Genomic DNA, 20666 nt, shown 5'->3' with positions numbered 1-20666 from the left:
TTACTGCTTCTTCCTTTAGCAACTATTCATTCTTCTTTAGGCTGTCTTGAAAGCAGAAATCCCAAGGCACAGATCACTTTGCCAGGGCACCTTAGAGTAGCTACCTGTTAATCCAGAGTTGAAGAAAGTAGAGATGGGACGCTCTCTTCACCCATTAGGACCTGGAGCAAGCTGGGCTGTTACTGGAGACGTTTCCTGTTGTAATTCAGTTAACCCTTTTTTTTTGAGACAGGGTCTTGCTCTGTCACCCAGGCTGGAGTGCCGTGGTGTGACCTTGGCTGACTGCAACCTCTGCCTACTGGGTTCAAGCCATTCGCCTGCCTCAGCCTCCCAAGTAGCTGGGAATACAGGCACCTGCCACAACGCCAGGCTTATTTTATATTTTTAGTAGATCCAGAGTTTCACCATGTTGGCCAGGCTTGTCTCAAACTCCTGACCTCAAGTGATCCATCCCCCTCGGCATCCCAAAGTGCTGGGATTACAGGAGTTAGCCACTGTGCCTCGCCAACCCATTTTTGATCCAAGACAGACTCTCCTACCAGTAGATCAGGCAAATTTCACAGAAGGAAAAAGAGGAGGAGGAGGGAGAGAAGCCTTTGTTTCTTTAGGGCAGCTGAAATCCATCTTCCTTTTTACCCAAAAACTGACACAACTGCTTGTTTGGGTGAAGGAGAGGCATCCTTTCTGGGTTGGGTAGAGCACATAGGCTATAGCAGTCAGCATTAGGGAACAGCCAACCTGTAGGCTTCCTATATTTAAGTCAAAGCCATTGTGCTAATCACCCAGATAATCTGATATGGGTATCATTTATTCTAAAATGAGAACAAGAAACACATCTATGATAGAATTCATTAGTGCAATCCTTTTTCAGTCCCAACATGTGCTTCTGCAGATTGCATAATGTCTATATAAATTCTATAGGTTGTATTTCAATTTGTATTGCTTCCTCACGAGGAAATGTCATCTCCTGTTGCTATGGTTTGAATGTTTGACCCCTCCAAACCTCATGTTGAAATCTGAGCCTCAGCATTGGAAGTGATGCCTGGTGGGAGCTGTTTGGGTCATGGGGGCGGGTCCCTCATGAATGGCTTGGTGCCATCCTCATGATAATAAATGAATTCTCACTCTATTAGTTCTCACAAGAGCTGGTTGTTCAGAAGAGCCTACCCTCTTACTCCCCTCTCTCTTGCTGGCTCTCTTGCCATGTGATCTCTGCACACACCAGTTCCCCTTTGCCTTCCACCATGAGTCCTCAACCTGAAGTCCTCAACAGAAGCAGATACTGGCACCATGATTCTTGTACAGCCTGCAGAACCATGGGCCAAATAAACTTTTTTTTTTTTTAATATATTACCCAACCTCAGGTATTCCTTTATAGCAACTCAGACTATGATGCCTATAGGGATCAGTTAACTTTGTTTATAACAGCAAAAAGTGGAAAATTGCCTAAAGTACAATGAATGATTGGGATTGGTTAAATAAAGTAAATTAGACATTCATTTAATGAAATACAGTTCAGCCATTAAAAATGGAAAGGAATCCCACTCTGTAGAGCGATAGAAGAGCCATCATTCTTACACTTACAATGAAAGTAACTGGGTTAACTTCAAATTCAGAAATTATTTTGGAATTTATCAGAGAGCTGAAGTGTCAGAACAAACAACAGGCTCAAAATCCGAAGGCACGAGGGTCAGCCTAAAGCCTGAGGACACAGAATAGACCTGGTGTTGAAGAATCTTAAAGGTTTTGTCCACAATTTCTAGCCTGGAGACTGGGGCCATGGGGGGTTGCCTGGCAAGGTTTCACTGGGGCAGGTCTGCTGCTGTTTTCCAAAGTTACTTAGGGGAGCTGAAGGGTTTTCTGGAACCCCTTAGTTAGCTGGCCCTTACTTAGGTCAGCTTATTTCTTCCCCATCCCTTTCAGGGAAGTTATGATTAATTTGTAACATAGGAAAATGCACTTATCACAATCTGCATTCCATCTTTTCTCCCACATCCTGGCTGAGGTGTTTTTGTTGTTATTTTAATTTTACTTTAAGTTCTGGGATACATGTGCAGGATGTGCAGGTGTGTTACATAGGTATACATGTGCTATGGTGGTTTGCTGCACCTATCAACCTGTCATCTAGGTTTTAAGCCCCACATGCATTAGGTATTTGTCCTAATGCTCTCCCTTCCCTGGCCCTGACCCCCTGTCAGGTCCCAGTATGTGATGTTCCCCTCCTGTGTCCACGTGTTCTCATTGTTCAACTCCCACTTATGAGTGAGAACATGCAGTGTTTGGTTTTCTGTTCTTTTGTTAGTCTGCTGAGAATGATGTCTTCCAGCTTCATCCATGTCCCTGCAAAGGGCATGATCTCATTTTTTATGGCTGTCTAGTATTCCATGGTGTATATATGCCACATTTTCTTTATCTGGGTTGAATTTTTTAAATTTTACATGTAATAAAATTCACTTTTTGTGGTACAGTTCTATCAGTGTTAGCAAATGCACAGAATTGTATTATGGATCACTATAATTCTATACATAATAATTCCATGACTGCAAAGTTTCCTTATGCTATTCCTTTATAGAAAACCCACCCCTCAATCCCTGATCTGCTATCTATTCATCTATTTTCCTCCCTATAGTTTTGCTTTTTCCAGAGTGCTATATGAATAGAATCTAACAATTCTCGGTCCAGCCTGTCAAAATGCAGGTAAGATTTATCTATGTTGTTTTGTGAATCAATGGTTCATTCAGGTTTATTGCTGGTGGCATTCTATTACACATATGTACCACATTTTGTGGTATGTCTAGGTTGTTTCCAATTTTTAAATCAGCTACAAAGATTTACCTATAGGTTTTTGTATTGTAGGAGACCAGAATATGCCACCTTGAAATATGACTTTTTGGCATATGGATCGTTTTATGCTAATCATTTTGAGAAACTGTAGGCACAGAAGATCTGAAAACAGAGTACAAATTATATGTATGTCTATAAAGGAAATCTCCATTTGTACGGGTGTCTCCCTGTGTACTATGAAGAGAAGGATGACATTACATTAGTAGAGACTTAACAATGGAGAAGGCACCGGACTTAAATCTGTGTAAGAAACCTTATCCTTGTTATCCTGCTTTCCTGGGCATCTCCTTATGATTGTCCTTCCTCACATCCTTCCCTCTTTGTTTTGTTTCAGTAGACAATTGTACTTGTCTGAATTCAAAGCCATACCTTTGTGATTTACTTATTCCTTTGGGTATCTCCCATATATACATAAGTTATATATGTTGTTAAATTTTTTGTTTTCCACTTGTTAATCTACCTTTTGTTATAGGAGTTTGTTCCAACTAAGAACTTGAAGAGTAGGGAGAAAATTATTTTTTCCTCTCCTATATTTTGAACATCTCTTATTTTGTTTTGGATACATAGCTAGGCATGAGATTGCTGGGTTTTATGGTAGGTATATGTTTAACTTTGTAAGAAACTGCCAAACTGTTTCCCAAGGTGGATGTACAATTGCGCATCCCTACCAGCAATATATATGAATTCCAATCCTCAACATTCTCACCAGCACTTCATATTGCCAGGTTTTAAAATTATAGCTATTCAAATAGGCATGATGTGGGTTTTTAGTGTGGTTTTAATTTGCATTTCCCTAATGATTACTAATGAACATTTTTATTATGCTTATTTTACATCTAAATATGTTCTTTAGTAAAAACTCTTGTTTCAATTTTTTGTTTTTAAAAATTGGGTTTTTGTTTTCTGGTTGTTGAGTTTATGAGTTCTTTATATATTTTGGATATAAGTCCTTTGACAGATGTGATTTTAAATATTTTCTCCTAGTTTGTGGCTTGTCTTTTTTTATTCTCTTAATCAAAGAGCCAAAGCTTTTGCAAAACAAAAGTATTTTTAAATTTTAATATAGTTTATCAATTTTTCTTTCATAAATACGCTTTTGGTGTCATATCTAAAAACTGTTTTCCTAACTAAGGATTTCTCAACAGGTGCACAATTGACATTTTGGACCAGAAAATTCTTTGTTGTGGGGGGTGTGTTTTGTGCATTGCAGGATGTTTATTAGTATTCCTGGCCTCTACCAGTCAATGCTTGTAGCGTGCATGTGTGCATGCATGTGCAAACACATACACACATACAGGCCCCAATTATAACAATTAAAAACGTTGTCGACATAATCAGATGTTTTCTGAACTACAAAGTTGACATTTGCTCAGTGGCCTAACCCAAGGTCATACACATGTTGGCTAGACTGGTCTCGAACTCCAAACCTTGTGATCCACCTGCCTCGGCCTACCAAAGTGCTAGGATTACAGGCGCGAGCCACCATGCCTAGCCTCACTTTCTCCTGTTTTTTCTCAAAAACGTTTTGTGGTTTTATGCTTTATGTTTAGATCTATGATCCATTTTGAGTTAATTTTATATGAGATGTGAAATAAAGGCTGGGGTTCTTTTTTGTCTTTTCAGCATATTGATTGCTATGGTCTAAATGTTTGTGTTTCTCCCAAAATTTACAAGTTGAAATCCTAACCCTCAAGGTGATGGTATTAGGAGATAAGGCTATGAAAGGTGGTTAGTTAATGGGGGTCCTTATAAAAGGGACCCCAAAAAGCTGTTGGCCTTTCTGCCATGTGAAGATACAGCAAAATAATGGTTGTCTATGAACTAGAAAGCCGGCATTCCCTAGACAGTAAATTTTCCCACACCTTGAGCTTAGAATTTCCAGCTTCCAGACTGTGAACAATAAATTTCTATTGCTTATGAGTCACTCAGTCTATGATATTTTTGTTATGGTAGCCCAGATAGATTAAAATGTGGACATTCAGTTGTTCCCAAGCCACTGATTTGAAGAGACTTTCTTCTGTCTATTGAATTGGATTTGTATCGCTGTCAAAAATCAGTTGACTATATTTACGTGGGTTTATTTCTGGTTTCTCTTCTCTGTTCCATTGATATGTGTCTGTTGTTTCTGAATTACCACAGTCTTGATTACTGTAGCATTACCATAACAGTTTAAATTAGGTAAGAAGCCCTCCAACATTATTTGTTTTCAAAAATTTTTGGCAAGTCTAGGTTTTTTGCCTTTCTATATAAATGTTTAAACCACCAGTCAACATCTACATAAAAGGCTGCTGGAATTTTGATTGGAATTTCATGAATCAATATAATAAATTGGGCAGAATTAACATCTATCTTAACAATACTGAATCTTCTCATCTATGAACGTGGTATATTTCTCCACTTATTTGGATCTTCTCAGATTTTTTTCTTCAGTGTTTTGTACTTTTCATCATACAGCTTCCACATAATTTGTTTCAGATTTATACTTATGTGATTTTTTGTGCTATTATAAATGGTATTGTTATTTTAATTTTGAATTCAATTTTTCCTGCTATTATATAAAAATATCATTGATTTGTATGCATTGACTTCATATCCTGAGACTTTATTAAATTCATTTGTTAGTTCTAGGAAGTTCTGTGTTAAGTTGTTTAGAAATATCTATGGAGAAAATCTGTGAATAGAGCTGACATCCCCTTTATTTCTATATCTTGTCTTATTATAATGGCTAGCATTACCAGGATGATAATAAATGCAAACTGTAAAAGAAGAAACCTTTGCTTTGTTCTCCATCTCTGGGGAAAGGTCTTCAATCTTTTACCATTAAGTGTGATGTTAGATGTAGACTTTTTGTAGATTTTTTTAATAATTTAAGCAAATTTTCCCTCTCTTTCTTTCCTTCTTCCTTTCTCTCTCTTTTTTCTTTTCTTTCTCTCTCTCTTTCTTTCTTCCTTTCTTTTTTTTTCAAGACAAAGTTTTGCTCTTGGCATCCAGGCTGGAGTGCAGTGGCACAATGTTGGCTCACTTCAACCTCCACCTCCCAGGTTGAAGTGATTCTAGTGATTCTCCTGCTTTAGCCTCCTGAGTAGATGGGATTACAAGCATGTGCCACCACACCCAGCTATTTTTTTTTTTTTTTTTTGTATTTGTAGTAGAGACAGGGTTTCACCATGTTGGCCAGTGGTCTCAAACTCCTGACCTTAAGTGATTCACCTGCCTCGTCCTCCCAAAGTGCTCAGATTACAGGCATGAGCCAGCACGCCCAGCTGCAAGTTTTCTTTTCTTTCTACTTTGCTGAAAGTTCATGTCATTAATACATGTGGAATTTTATCAGATGCATTTTCTGCATCTATTTTCTTTTGTAATCTGTTAATAGCTTACAACGATTAGATTTTTAAAAGCTGAACCAGTCTCACATTCTTTAGATCAATGCCACTTGACCACAGCGTATTATCCTTTGTATATATTAAATTTTAAATTTAAAAATGAAAACATACATATACACATATTTACAGAAAATTTACAGAAATAGATATATAGATATATCTAGTACATGAGTTAGTGTCTATACCATATATATGTATTGTGTGTGTGTATGTGTGTATATATATATATATATATAGATAGATAGACACACATAATTTTCAGTGAATACAGCTTGGAGATAATATGCAGATATATATCTGTGTGTGTATGTGTGTGTGTGCAGATATACACACACACACAGATATATATCTGCATATTATCTCCAAGCTGTATTCACTGAAAGGGGTTAGAAACAATGATATTAAAAGGAGAGCACTTAACTTCTAATAATACTGGTTTCTAAATACTGTCCTCCAATAATAGGAACCAGGAATCATTGAAGAACTGTCTGATTCTAGGGCTCGTGCAACGGAAATAAATATGAGCCTGGCGATCTTGTGGTGTTTCAATGTAAGGACGTTTAAAAAAATAAAAAGAAAAAAACAAACATAAAAAATGTGCAGGAACCAATCTGAAAAAGTTCCCATGAAACAATCTGAGCAACAAAATAAATAATAAAAGTACAATGTTTATAACTAAAATAATAATTAAATATCCAAGATCCCATAAATAAATGAATAAATGATTAATATGTAACTGGGAAAAAAGGAAAGCTCTTCTTTAGAAAAGAATCTTAGCTATTATAAATATAGAAGGCCTGGGGGAAATACAAAAGTACTGTTAAACCCCATAGTAACCATTGCTGCAGGTTAAATCCTCCAAGGTTGCTAAAAAGAATGGCTGAATATTTAAGTAAAAACAAGATTTTGCATAGTCTTCAAGTATCTCTGTATTAATATTTAAGACTCTTCTTAACTTCGAAACTACTTCTAAATAAAAAGTAAAATATAATAAGGGAGAGAATAGTGATGTCAAAAAATGTTTTTGATCTATTAAATTTTAAAAAGGCATTAGGTTCCAATTTTATGCACCTACACACATACACACACACACATATAAACACACAACCAACTGAAAAAATTAAAAATTGATTTAAAATAGCTTAAACCAAAATGTAAGACATAGGTATCTCTTGGTGGTGGCACAGAGTGCAGTAGTAGTGATTTCGGTTTTATAGCATCATTATTATTATTGCTTATCAATATTTTCTAAAATTTTCTACCGTGACCGTGTATTCATATTAGAATTAAAAATATATTTAAGACATCCCTGGAGGATGTGTTTCATGCTTCATATTCTGCATTGTGTTGAAAACAATAATGGGTGCTGTCAAAGTGAACTGTTGAAATGATGCCTGCTATTTTTTTTTTCAAAATAGATAATCATCCACCTAATTTATATTTGGATACAGAACTTATCTTAGTGCTTTGGACAAAATACTCAGTAATAGTTGAGTTATAAATTATAGGTTTTGCTCTATTTAAGTTAGTATAAAGTTAAGAACATCTGGAAAAATATCATGTATAACATCTGATAAATAGAAATTACAAAAAACATTTAGAGCTAAACATTATCCTAAGCATTTTATATATCTTAGTTTATTCAATCCTTAGCACAACTCAGAGAGGCAAGGATACTGCTACTACCTTTCTTCATTTTACAGATGAAGAAACCAGGGCACAGAGATGAAGTAATCTGGTCTCACAGCTATAGTAAGTGGCAAGCAGTGATATAAAGCACGTCTATATTTATTGTTATTTGACTTCTCACAGCAATTCATTAAGTTAGGTATCTTTATCTCCAGTTGTCAGATGACGAAACTGAAGCTCAGAGAAGTAAGTGCTGGCCTAACTAAATGTGTCAGGGCTGGGACACTTGATCTCAAAACCCTTGCTGTTTCAGCTATAACATGCTGCCTCATGCATTAACATGCAGTGGGCAAACCAAAACAGGATATTACCAGAGAGCTGTCAAAACACATCTCCAGTGGAGAACTCCACATGTGGATTAGTTCTTTCCCAAGTCTGCTTAAATTTCACACCATCCACCTACATTTTTTTTTCCTACCAGCTGAGAATGGTGACATTTCTTCTTCTCTGGTTTAAATCAGAAAAACTTGCAGGACTACAACCACCAAAGAAGGTACGTATTAGCTTACAGAGATTTTTGTCCCCCTCTCATTTAATTTAAAGAGGCAGTTAAAAAAAAGAAAAAATCCCGGTTCCATTTCTGTCGGTAAGAAAGTGACTGTAGGAATTCTCAGGCAAAAAAATAAAGTAATTTCATTTTTAGAGTAAATGCCCTGTTGACAAGTTGGCAGGGCTGCCTTGTTTGGAAAAGAATGTGCAGAAAACCCAAAAGATAATTAGTGTGTGGTAACGTAACAGCATGCAGCAAGGCTGTAACGTGTCTGGCAGAGGCAGATGTGGCCACACAGTTCATTAACGCTGTATAGTTTGTTTAATTCCAGTTGGGGTAATTAGAGAAGGTTCTAGAACCTGCCTAGAGCTCCAAAATAGACTCTGATTTCAGCAGCAGTGGGGTGGATCTAAGCCACCACAGTGGGCCCCAGGAGATTAGAAGATTAGAATTCCTCACAAACCCATTTGCTTTTCTTTGACAATCATCTCTGCACTGACCATAATGATAGAGGAGAGGAACAGCATGATGGTCACAATAAAGGAGAATTTTTAAACTGGCTTTAAAATGCACTCTATGGTGATTCCATTATTAAGCTTATCTCTTAAATTATATTTTGCTTAAGTGTCCATTAAAATCACAGGAGCTTCTCATTTTTATAGTGAGTAAATTTTAACAAAATTCTTTATGAAGTATTTTTTCTATTAATGTAGTTTTGTCTTTCTAATAATTTAAGAAAATTAAAAATATGTCATTGGAGAAAAACATTATCTAGGTAATACTGGATGTTTTGTATATGAAAATGCTCGCTAGGACTTTGAGAATTTTATCACTTTCCTGATTTTTCTCCTATCCCTACTTCCTTTTTCTACCTTCCTTTCGCTCTTCCACAGACCATGGAAATCACACCTGTGCCCAAGATTCTCTGTCTCCACATTCAAAACTCTTGAAATTCAGCTCTGATAGATCTCTTCCTGCTTGTGTATTTATATTGTCCAACAGAGCTAGGATGCACTATTTCATATAGCCAATAGAAGCCGCTTTAAAATATGAAGGGGCCCCAACTTGATGTATCCACTTAGTAATTCTCTCATGCAAATGAGTATTGCACTTTATGTTTATTGGACCTGAAAAATCTATCATATGAATTTGTTTATAATGCTACACTTGCAGTGTGCACTTTCTGATCCTAGCAACTGATGTGAGGGAAGTAATCCAGCTATGCTGAGCAAATAGGGAAAGCTGAGCTGCTGCTAGATATTTTTCAAAAGTCTTCCTCTATATGGTTAATTGGCCAATAGATATTCAAGTGGTTTAGGTCTTTTTTTTTTTTTTTTTGAGACAGAGTTTCGCTCTTGTTACCAAGGCTGGAGTGCAATGGCGCGATCTCGGCTCACCGCAACCTCCGCCTCCTGGGCTCAGGCAATTCTCCTGCCTCAGCCTCCCGAGTAACTGGGATTACAGGCACGTGCCATCATGCCCAGCTAATTTTTTGTATTTTTAGCAGAGACGGGGTTTCACCATGTTGACCAGGATGGTCTCGATCTCTTGACCTTGTGATCCACCCGCCTCGGCCTCCCAAAGTGCTGGGATTACAGGCGTGAGCCACCGCGCCCTGCCCGGTTTAGATCTTTTTTAAAAAATTAAATAAGAACAGATTTTTTTTCTAGTCTACATGTGTAGTCTGTCAGAACAACTACAACTATTTGCCAAATTCCTGCAGCCCCTGTCTTTAGCAGAAGAAAGAGAACATGTGTGGCTTTTGTTTATAGCTATAGGTCAGTGTGGTGTGTCATTGATCTGATCAATGCTACCATGTACCCTGGGCATGACTCCAGCCTCCCAGAAAAGGATTGCTGTATCTTTCTAGGATCTGCTTTGAAACATTATGTATGTTTTGTTTCTCTCTTTTTACCTGTCTTTTCCTGACTGCCTAGAAGGGGTAAACTTGCTTCACTTACCCATCCATCACCCGTTTGCAATCCCACATCTATTTTTCTATGGAGTAAGGAAAAATCATCGTGAGACTTCTCTCCTACCACGTTAGAGGAGTGGTGACCAACATCCCCAACATTAAGTTTATTGTTGGTACTATGCCCAGTCTGGCTTCCTATCCCTAGTGAAACTGAGTAGTTCAGTGAGAACAAGATATTACCCAAAGCCGGCTCCATTCAGCAAATGGTGTAGGCTTCTTGGCTCATTTCCTCAGTTCTGGAGTTCATCACACCATAAACCACAGGGACTTTGTAGGCATGTTATTGTATTAGCACCATATGGAGGCTACTCATGGAACTCACATGCAGAATGTGTGATGTCAGAGCAGTTTACATGAATCCAAATTTTGTGCAGCTGTTAGACACAGATGTTTCATTTCATTTTTTATGTCAGCACCATCCCAATAAATCCACTGATCCTGAGATTAAAAAGTAAGGAAAGCTCTGTGTGCTCACACATATTTCAGAGCCAGGTGGCTCTATACCACTTATATGGAGATGTACACTCACTACCAGGGGTCACAACAGAGCTATGGCTCTCATACTCACAGAAGGACAAATATATCTGTGGAAATCAATAGGAAAGCAAATGCAAAAGGACAGCAGCCCTCACGCAAATGAGAAACTATTATCTAGAATCGGATGCACTCTTTGCAATAGATTCCTGCAAAGGAAAATTTCAGGATGAACATCGCAATTTCTTCAGAAGACATTTGATAAAAATGAGTTGGCTTCTGAAAAGGAAAAGTTTTGGCTAATGAGTCTCTCTGACTCTACCTTACAAGCCTGTCTTGGGTTTGCCTTCATCAGGGCAAGATATATCATTGTCTTTTACCAGTAAAAGGAAACCTTCAAAGGCTGCCACCCAAATAATGCTCATATTAAAAAATAAATAGTTCTCAATGTTTCCTTGGATTTAAGAAGGCTACACACGTGTTTTTAAATGCCAGGAGTTTTAGTTATGTATGCTATTTATGACTCTCCATTATATGACTAGATGTGTTATTTAAAAATAAATGCTGAGACTGGATTTTCTGTGATTCATTTTGGATAGGTTGTGGTTCTTCATGGTTTCTCCATAAAAAGAGGGCAAGAATTCTCTGCTTTTCTGAACTGGTGTAAGCACACTTTATGGTCCCAAATTAAGACTTGATTTTAATTTTTTTCTCCTTCTTTGCCTCACCCTTATCACCTCACTCCAGGGACTTTTACAGAGTCATCTTGCCTTGTGAGATGGCAGAGTAAAGCCTTGCACACACATTGCCCTGTGTGAAAGTGGCTCATGCACAAGAATCATGTGGAGTTGTTTGACTTGTCTCTCCTCCCCATCATGTTTTATTGTACTTTTTTTTTTAATCAGAGAAAACGAAACTGTGAACATTTTAGGGCATGCTTCTCATTTCAGATGCACGGCGTGCCTAGCTACGTAAGACAGAAAATCCCCTGCTGTGTTCTCTAGGCAGGCACATAGAGCAGATTTTGTGCGATCCTGGACTCAGTTTAGACTCTGGCTCTTAATGCTGTCATTAAACTGCCATAGAAGATGCAACTCTATTTGGTATTTTGGGGAAGATCCACTAAGTGGCTCATCCCAAATTTGGTGGGGAGAAGAAATGGATTAAAATTTAGCAACAAGGGAAAAGTGTGCTTGAAATGAGGCTTACTCAATTTAATTTGGAAGATACTGCTCTTCCAACAGAAAGTTATGCTCCATTGCACCATCAACTTCAAACATTTTTGAAACTCTCTGGACCTGGTGATAGATGCTAAAGGATTCAGGGTCCCTTTTGAGCACAGTGCTGGCTAGATTGTTGTAACTCAGGGGAGGGAACTCATGTAACAGCCATGGCTGATAAGAAACTGCTGGAAATTCTCATCTAGGAAAATTGGAAGATTTGCATGGAGGCCGCATGACAATCATAACAATTACACAAATGCTAGTCATGAAAGCTAAACTTTGTGAAGGGTTCAGCTCTTGGTGAATGAGACTCTTTTGATTGTTTTTTATTTGTTTTTTTTTGTTGTTGTTGTTTTTTTACTTATTCTTTTCATGACTCATACCACTCAAGACTAAGCTGTCATCCTTCTATTAATAATCACATTGTTTTCCCTGTGATAAATATATATCAATTTAACGAGTTCATGTAGGAATTTGCAGCATAAAACAAATCTTACAGAAAAAAAAATCTGTGCCTGAATGCTTGATTTCTGGAGGTAGTTATATTCTTTTTTTTTTTTTTTTTTCCTTTTGAGACAGTATTCCTCTGTCACCCACGCTGGAATGCAGTGGTGCTATCTTGACTCACTGTAACTTCTGCCTCCGGGGCTCAAGCAATCCTCCTACCTCAGCCTCCAGAGGAGTTGGGACTACAGGCACACACCACAATGTCCAGCTAATTTTTTGTATTTTATGTAGAGAGTGGGTTTCATCATGTTGCCCAGGCTGGTCTCAAACACCAAGGCTCAAGTGATAGGCCTGTCGTGGCCTCCCAAACTGTTAGGATTATAGGCGTGAGCCACATGCCTGACTGTACTCTTATATTTCTGCTGTTTATCCTCCACTCTCAACACCTCATTCCCTGACAAGGTTACTCATCTTTGAGTCGAAAAAAATCCATTAACGCTTTCACTGAAGAAAATCCTCTAGGCTTTTCCTACCAAGGTAATGAGAGACTTAATGATCAGATATTGAAATACATGTGATGAGAATACATGAAATTTATAGATGAACTACCCAACCTCCTTTTAAAAGCCATTGACTTTATCCTGAATAGGCAGTTTATATGTCTGATCATCTAATTTACCAAGAAATATTTTTTTCAAATATTTGATCATAATTTTTTTATCTTATCCTTCCAGTATTTAAATTATGCATATGTTACCCCTTTTGATATTGTCCACAGTTCTTCAATTTTCTGGGTTTTTGAGACTCTTTTTCCTCTTTGTGCTTCAATTTGGGAAATTTCTGTTTAAACGATGTTCAAATGCCCTGATGCTTTCTTCAACTATGTCCAGTAGCTAAACCTGTTGAAGACATTCTCCAGTTTTGTTACAGTTTTCCATTTCTAGTATTTCCTTTTGTTTCTTATATTAATAGTTTCTATCTCTTTGCTGACATTATGCATTTGGTATTGCATGCTGGTTATTTTTCCATTTGAGCCCATAACATATAAATCAGTAATTTTAAATTCCATGTATGATAATTCCAATATCTGTGTCATATCTGATTCTAGTTCTGATGATCACTCTGTCCCTTCAGGCTGTCCCTTTCTTACCTTTTAGTGTGCCTTGTGATTTTTTTGTTGAGAGCCACATATTATGCATTTCTGATAGGTACTGAAGTAAATGGGCTTTTTGTGTGAGGATTTATGTTAATCTGACCTGGAGTTAGGCAGTGTTTAATGATTATTATAGCTGTGAGTTCCAGAGGCCTCAAATTCCTCTAGTGTCCTTGTTTTTGTCCTCCCTCTTGCCTTTGTGGCTCCGTTTGTATTGCTACTCAGAGTCTGGATCTTGCAGCTCTTTCAGCTGTAATCGACTGAAAGTATATTGATATGGTGGTAAAGTGTGAAGAAGAGGAGGTGTTCTATAATCTTCTAATTAAGTCTCTGTCTTTCATTGGGCCTATGTCTCAAGGGCATGGCCTTCATAAGTATTTCTGTCCCTTTTCCCTTATAGAGGACCCCACATCACCCAACCCCTCCTTCTCTTACTATACTCTAGTCCTAGTGCCCTACTATGTTTGTTTTGGTTTTCCTTTTGTTTCTTTTAGGTTAGACAGGAAGTCTAGGGAGTGAAGTAGGGTGAAAATCCACTCCACCAGGTAGAATAAGGCTTCAGTATTGCCCTATACCGTAGTCTCCACTTATTTGTGGCTGATATGCTCCAAGACCACCAGTGGATGCCTGAAAACTCAGATAGTACTAAACTCTACATATGCTGTGTTTTTTCTTATACATATACACTTGTAATAAGGTTTAATTTCTGCATTAGGTACAGTAAGAGATTAACAATAACTAATAAGAGAAAAATCATAACAATATACTGTAATGAAAGTTATGTGAATGTGATTTCTCTCTGAAAATATCTTTATACTATACTATACCACAGGTAACAAACCATGAAAAGCAAAACTATGGATAAGCGGGGAGACTACTTTACCCTTGGAGAGTAGGCTTTTGTTACAGGGAAGCAGCTCAGAGGGTTACACTATTGTTACTCTTTCCACCGCCTTTCCAGGGCCACAAGGGGGGTTTCTCAACTTCTTACCCTGAGAACCTGGTAGGATTCTGAAGGAGAAAGACCTCAAAATTGTGGCAAGAAGTATTTAATACCCCTGTGATTGGGGCTTCACTGTTCTCACTGCCACATTAGTCCACACTTGACTTCTAGCAATTCTTCACATTTACTGGTGAAGTAAGTGTTGCCACTCTTTTTCCTACAGTGGCTTCTGCTGTATCTCTCTAGATGAACCTGTCTCCAGATCTCAGGGTATGGGTTACTCTGAAACTTCAGTTCTCTCACAGATCCAAAAAAGTCATTGATTTTTAGTTTGTCTAGCTTTTTCTCATAGGGATGGGAATGGTGACTTCCAAGCTTTTTACACACATCAAAAACAAAATTGACACAAATTTAGTTATAGATCTAACTGACTCTTATTTTCAATTCATGACTTTGGGCATCTTCCAATTCTACAAAAATAGAACAAGAGCTCACCCTGGGCAATGATAGGACGGTGAGTTTTGTAAAGTGGGGACAAAGAAACAGAACAATAGAAAATAAAAGAGCTGACTGAGCCCATACTTATAATCCCAGCACTTGAGAGGCCAAGGTAGGAGGATCACTTGAGGCCAGGAGTTCAAGACCAGCCTGGGCAACATAGTGAGACTTCATCTCCACAAAAACAAAAATAAAAAAATTAGCCAGGCATAGTGGCATGTACCTGTGGTCCTAGCTACTCAGGAGGTGGGAAGATGGCTTGAGCCCAGGAATTTGAGGCTGTAGTCAGTTATGGTCATGTCACTATACTCCAGCCTAGGTGACAGAGCCAGACTCTGTCAAAAAAAACAAAAACAAAAACAAACAAACAAACAAACAAAAACATCGATTAAAAGCTGATTGGTTAATGTCAGTTTACTTTTATGTAAGAGTTAAAGCAGATGAGTCGCCCTTAAGCTGACTCAGGCAGACTGGGGTCTCCTGTTTTTATGAAAAACTGGGCTGTTTTGGGATATGTCTGCTTCTATAAAATTTCAATTTGATAATGTAGCATTTAGCATGAGTGACTCCATTCGATTTGGTCTGGTTTGTTGGAAACTAATGTGGGAGCTCAGTCCAAAACAATGGCCTCCAAAATTTTTGTTTAGCATATGTCAGATTGGACACCAGAAGTCTACAAACTAAAATAAAATCCCAGGCTGGGAATGGTGGCTCATACCTATAATCCCAGTACTTTGGGAGGCTGAGGTGGGAGGATCACTTAGGGTCAGGAGTTAAAAATCAGCCTGGACAACATAAAGAGACCCCATCTCTACAAAAACAGAAAAAAAATTTGGCCAGACTTGGTGACACACACCTATAGTTCTAGCTACTCAGGAGTCTGAGGTGGAGGATCCCTTGAGGCAGAAGCTGAAGTGAGCTATGATCATACCACTGCACTCCAGCATAGGTGACAGAGTGAGACCCCAATCTCTAAAAAATAAAATGAAATCTCATTTTTTGCCTTTCAGGTTGACAAATACTAAGATTGATAATAATATTCAATATTAAAGAGAGGGAAGAAATGGGCGTTCTCATATTGTGCTAATGGGAACCTAAATTGGTATTGCCTTTCTTGAAGGCAATTTCACACTATCGGAGTTTAAAAGGCACAACCCCTTTGAGGCAGCGCTTCTACTTGTCAGCTTGTAGTAATCCATCCTATAGACAAGCTCACACTAATGTGAAAATATATGTATAGGGTATTCACTAAATAATTTTCTATAATAGCAATACACTGGAAACAATCTAAAGTTCTATCAGTAGAAGAATGGTTTAGAAAAAACTATGATTTATTTATTCCATGGCTATTATACAGCCTACTAATAAAGTAGATAGATTAATAAACTAAAATAGTAACATGTTCATAATATATTGCTATGTTAAAAATCAAGTTATAGAGTAGTATGTAAATATGATATTATCACGATAAAAACAAAGCAAGTACTACTTGTGCATGGGGGATGAGGGTGAGTATCAGAAATAAGTACTCGTATCTCCTTAGAAAAATGTCTACAAGTGTAGATACTAAATTCTAACCGTTAATAACTTCTCTAGCAAAGAAGGGAAAACTTCCATTTTAAAGGAAACTAATACATTTTAAAACAAATGTGGATTATTTTTGTGATTGAAAACATGCACACACAAATCAAGCAGGTTCGATTCTTTGATTAAAGAGAAACCTGTCTGGGAAAACACAGCAATAGCCTTTAGTTCATGTTTCTAAGCAATTCTAGGAGTCTTAAACAAGTTAGATTTTTGCCTGAATAAAAGACCTCTTAGGAATTTAGCAGGGAAAGAAAGTCACTTTTCTGCCAGTGGAATGGGTTGGTGGATCTTGGCTTGTGTAAAAGTGAGGGCCCAGACTGTGTCTATTTTATGTATCTTTGTCACTCTACTGTCTATACTGTGTTGGACACTTAGCAGGGTCTCAGTATATATTGTTTGGATTAATCATGTAAAAATATGACAATGTTTCTGTGACAAATTACTGTACTATGTGCAATAGGGAAATCTGGCAAGCAGTTAATAGGAAGTTTCTCTGTTCTTAATGAGTATTCTAGAATTTAAGTACTGAAGTTGCTGGCACCATAGCAATGTTGAAGAAATGAACCAAACCTAGAAAGAATGCTGCTCACTGACAGAATCTTTCTCAAACTGAAATAGCAATGAACTTGCATGGGCAATTTTCTGTCTGCCAGCTCATAAAAAGGACCACAGATTCAGGCAATGACCTAAAAGTACAACATTTTAGCTTTAATATTTGTGTTCAAAAGATAATGTAGCAAATGGGGCCCACAGTTAGGATTTCTTGGGGTTATCACAGGTTGTAGCGTTTGGCCACAAACTATTGAGATTAAAAGAGAGAGAAGAGGCCAGAATTTATTAAGCACCTCCTGCCTACTCATTGAGAAACTAGGCACATGGTACCTAGTCTAGTGACACCAGTCACTCAGCATATGGCACCTCATTAAATCTCACAACAAGCTTGTGAAGTGTTGTTATCATCTTATACTTCCAGATGAGGAAACTGGAAGTTGGACCACTTGGATAACTTGTCTCAGGACATACAGCCAGAAAGTGGGAGAGCTGGGATTTGAATATAGATGGGCCTGGCTCCAAATGCCATACTTGTGTCTCAGGCAACCAACCTGGAATAGTTGGCTTTGACATGCCTCACTTATATTGATATGAGAGAAGTCCCTGTAGAAGACTCCTAAGGGCTTGGTTACAAAGAACTAATTAGATTGAACCATCCCATCTGTAAAACTAATCCAGAGATTTTACACCCATATGTAAGATCCCCACCCCATCTTTAACTTCTACAAGCCCTGGGGAAATGACTCAGTATTACCGAATAGGGCTCTCAAAATCTTGAGTAAACACAGGTATGCTGTACAATTTTCTGAACCCATCCCATCCCAGAAAGCAGATACCCCCATACTGAGACAAATTGCAGTCTCAGTGAAGAACTGCTTACGAGGTCATCATCAGTGATATGGAGATGGTCACTTGTTATAAACACCCTCATGGAATAAAGCTATTCGTTTATTTTTCCATAATATTTGCTAACTCAGATGAAACGATTTTCATCTTTATTTTCACCACAGCAGATAGTTAACATGCCAGAGTGCTGCAGCTTTCAGCATGTTTAGGCAATGTTTGAGTCCTTCTCTCATATATCTTATGCCTGGGGTTTGGCCTCCATTTAGAGTACATTAAATGCTATATCTATTTATTGTCCAGCTTTCTTCTCGTAGGGATGGGAATGGTGACTTCCAAGCTTTTTACACACATCAGAAACAAAATGGACACAAATTTAGTTATAGATCTAATTGACTCTTATTTTCAATTCATAACTTTGGGCATCTTCCAATTCTACAAAAATAGAATAAGAGCTCACCCTGGGCAATGATAGGACAGTGGGTTTTGTAAAGTGGGGACAAAGAAACAGAACAACAGAAAATAAAAAGGCTGACCGAGCCCACACCTGTAATCCCAGCACTTGGGAGGTCAAATTAGGAGGACCACTTGAGGCCAGGAGTTCAAGACCAGCCTGGGCAACATAGTGAGACCTCATCTCTACAAAAACAAAAATAAAAAAATTACCCAGGCATAGTGGCATGTACCTGTGGTCCTAGCTACTCAGGAGGTGGGAAAATGACTTGAGCCCAGGAATTTGAGGCTATAGTCAGTTATGGTCATGCCACTATACTCCAGCCTAGGTGACAGAGCCAGACTCTGTCTAAAAAAAAAAAAAAACGATTAAAAGCTGATTGGTTAATATCAGGTTACTTTTTATGTAAGAGTTAAAGCAGATGAGACTTCCTTAAGCTAACTCCTGGGGCCCTACATGTTGGAATGCTTCATTTCTCTCCTCCTGCTACTTGCTTTTCTCTCCTCCCATAGCTTTATATATCTTTTACACACCAATCACATCCACTCTTATTTCTCCAGCCTTCATTTCTCCAGTCAGATATCCAACAGACATCTTCATATCTCCAGTCAGATATCCAACAGACATCTTTGTAACAGAGCTGCAGAGAATAATTCTTGATTCCTGCATTCATCTCAAACCTATTCTTCCCTGGTGCCATGAATTCAGTTTTCTGTCTCAGTAAACATCACCACCATACCTGAACATTTTACTGGTTTCCTGCCTTTCCCTCACCGTATATCGAATTCTTCAGTAAGCTTTCAGGATCTGCCTACAAAACATCTCAAATTGATCAACTTTATCTCGTGATATTGCCAACTTTAAGCCACCAATCTCTTGCCTCAACTACTTTAATTTGCTCTTCTTGCTTCTATCTGTCTCCCATAAGGCAGCCATAATGATAAATTTAAAACATAGATAATATTGATCTTTTCCTTGAAATCACTCAAGGTTTCCCAGCTGTATTTTACCAATGGTCTACAGCACTTGCATTATCTAGCTCCTACCGATCTCTACTACCTCACCTTGTATGTCTCTTCTAACTTGCAGCCCCACAGTCATGTTGTCCCCCTATTCCTTGAACACACCAAACCCTGGGGTTTCCCTTGCTGCTCCTCAGGTTTTTCCCCCCAGACTTTCCATTGAGTCTTGCTCATGATTTAAGTCTAAGCACAAATACTACTTCTTCAGTGGTTCTATGTCCATCCTGAAGTAGTTATGGTTCACTTTATCACCCTATCACAACATCCTGTTTTATTTTCTTCATATCACTTAAAATTATCTAAAATTATTTTGTTCAGTTGTTTATTTACATGTTTATTGTATGTTTTGCTCTGTAGAATGACACCTCTGCATGAACAGGGAGCTTTTCCCTTTTTTTCAGGACTGTATCTCCAGAGCTAATTTTTTAAAAACTGAAATAGTAGTAGATACTGCCTGCGTAATTTTCTCTCTGCCAGTCCACAGAATAATACATCACTGAACCACAAAATAACCTAAAAGTATACAATTTTAGTTTTTAGTTTTTCATTTTAAAAAAAGGGGGTCTGAATTAGGATTCTGAATCAGAATCAGACTAGCACATAGTAGGAGTTCAATAAAAGTTGGTTGACTGTGGAGTGCACAATTGCTTGAACATGATTACAAAAAAGTGAAATGCTGCCCTCAACTAACCTGAGAATATAATTATGATAAAAGAACACTGTGACGATTTTAAGCAGCATTCTAACTAAATGACAAATTCTGGCTTATATTAAAAATTTGCATTACATTGTGTCATGACTTACTGGATCATTGATCATATCAGTTGGACGTTGTGAAACATTCTCCACTTGAATTCATCCAAAGAAGAGTAGTATGGAGGAAATCTGCTTTCCTAATTGTGACTAACTACCTTTACTGAACATATCCATTTGATTTTCATCATTTCAGATGTCTAACATAATTTCTAAAGTGCTGAGATGGCCAAATAAGGGCTGCCCTGATTAGTGACCTCCATTTCCCCTTCAAAATAATCCCTCTCAGTTAGTTAAATTGGACCCTGGCAGTCCTGGCTTCTAGCCAATGAGTCA

General features: G+C 37.9%; 2 long non-coding RNA genes across 2 annotated transcripts in view; both read right to left on the bottom strand.

Annotated features, from left to right (window-relative positions):
- LOC116536460 overlaps window positions 1–20666 on the bottom strand; it is a 75029-nt gene that overhangs the window by 38191 nt on the left and 16172 nt on the right. The window lies entirely within an intron of this gene.
- LOC116536472 lies at window positions 10034–15106 on the bottom strand. The gene is made up of 3 exons (XR_004262657.1): window positions 15096–15106; window positions 12707–12711; window positions 10034–11474 (listed from the first exon to the last, which is right to left on the bottom strand). It is a non-coding gene; the product is annotated as an uncharacterized LOC116536472 (long non-coding RNA).

This window comes from Sapajus apella, unplaced genomic scaffold (genome assembly GCF_009761245.1).
Source record: "Sapajus apella isolate SASKATOON/1434 unplaced genomic scaffold, GSC_monkey_1.0 scaffold4, whole genome shotgun sequence".
NCBI classification, from domain to species: domain Eukaryota; kingdom Metazoa; phylum Chordata; class Mammalia; order Primates; family Cebidae; genus Sapajus; species Sapajus apella.
This window is presented reverse-complemented; position numbering and strand designations above follow the sequence as displayed.